Source organism: Meleagris gallopavo, chromosome Z, assembly GCF_000146605.3.
Source record: "Meleagris gallopavo isolate NT-WF06-2002-E0010 breed Aviagen turkey brand Nicholas breeding stock chromosome Z, Turkey_5.1, whole genome shotgun sequence".
Lineage (NCBI taxonomy): Eukaryota > Metazoa > Chordata > Aves > Galliformes > Phasianidae > Meleagris > Meleagris gallopavo.
Window position 1 is genome coordinate 65,044,170 of NC_015041.2, and position 1,723 is coordinate 65,045,892.

Consider the following 1,723-nt stretch of genomic DNA (forward strand, 5'->3'; position numbering starts at 1 on the left):
AGCATAGCTTTGCTTTACAGGCAGCCTCCTCCAGGAGGAGAGGACAGACTCAGGTGGAACTTTATTTCTGACTGACTGAGACAGAGAGTAATTTCTGTCTGTTTGTCACTTTTGTCATATGGGCGTGCGACTTTTGTGCTGACTACTCTGAAGTGTAATTCTGTGTCACTTTGAAAAGGCTTTATTTCATATTATCAGACAGAGATAAATTAACATGAGTCAACCACAATTCCTGAAACCATGTTGGTTTGCAGCTAGGATGCCTGAGGTACAGTCTGTATACGAGCAGCTGTTTTCTTTTTTCTCATGGGAAGGCTAACATCTTGCCATCTCTCACACATTCACAAATACAAGCTTTTTTGCCATGCCACCTCCTCCTGCTGTCCTGTGTGGTGGCCGCTTTTGTCCACTTTATCTGTCATCCTTCATGTGTATGTACGAAAGAGTTTACTGAGCCCGTGGAGCATCGGGACGGCTCCCTCCTCATTTGCTGTTACACATTTTCTGAGTGGCCAAGGGTCATGCACAGTCGGTGGCATTATTTAAATTCCCTTCCTCTGCAAGTCCATGCCATGGCAACAAAACTCAGTTCTGCTGACTGGAGGTGGGAAAAACGGAAGCTCTAGGATTAGGTCAATTTGTGTTAGAATAACTTAATTAGCAACAAGCTGTACACATACCACAGCTAGTAGATAGGAGGATTTGGGCAGCAGTGGGAAAAAGAGAGCAAAGACAATCCTGTATTGTCTGTGGCTGGAGAACCTTCCCAACCATCTGACAGTACTTTGCTTCTCTGCTGGCACTGTCAGCAGCTTTATTTCAAATGCAGCATGAGAAAGTGATATGTAATTTGCCTGATACTGACCCTCCCTTCGATGATCCCATAACTTAGCATATGATTTTCCTTTCAGCTGTTTCTTAAACCAGAAAGTAAGCCCCCTGGGAGATGTTTTATGGAGCGTGGAGCTAAACAACTCGAGCCTCTTTTTGAATACCCCAACTGTATTTTTAATTGTCCCGTTTCAAAAGAAAAAATCATACCCATGTAAACTAAGACTGATCATTACAATCAAGAGCTGTGCTGGAAGAATGTTTTTAGAAATCCAGCAGCACCTAATTTGCAATTCAAGAGACTCTGTTCCCACTTTTATGTAGTAGGAGTAACAGCATCAGAGATGTACATTAAAAGGGAACTGCGTGCTAGTCTGTGAAGCTGATACCACACTAATAGGTAATTTTAGTCCAGCCCTGACCACTGCTATGCCAGTGAAATCAGGCCAGTAATAATCCGAGGCATTAAACTCATCTTGAAAGAAAATGACAGTTCTGTTTTTTCAGAGTCTGGAGGAGCAGAAAACCCACAGCTCCTCACTTTGGCATCTTATGCAGCAAATAACTTCAAGTGTCATAGCAGGCAGGAGGTTTTTAAAAGCAGGTTCCCTCCAACTATGCTGCCTCTTTTCTCCATGCGAGGGAAGTGTTGCTAATTCTTGTTATGGCACAGTTTTGTGTTTGCTTTGCTTGAGAGATAGCGCTATTTACACAAAACCCAAAAAAGTGAAGCTAGGCTTAACAGCAGAAATTTCCAAAATGGAAGCATTCTGTATCCTGCTCTCTGCAGACTCCTATGTAGACCTCTCATGTGCCACACATCATTCTCCGTCTGCACAACTTCCTGCATTGTGAAAAAAGTCAATGCTGTTTCACACACACACACACACAC

At 43.0% G+C, this 1,723-nt stretch overlaps 1 protein-coding gene across 5 annotated transcripts in view; it reads left to right on the forward strand.

The window, feature by feature from the left end:
* SEMA6A (semaphorin 6A) overlaps nt 1-1,723 on the forward strand; it is a 110,899-nt gene that overhangs the window by 54,883 nt on the left and 54,293 nt on the right. The window lies entirely within an intron of this gene.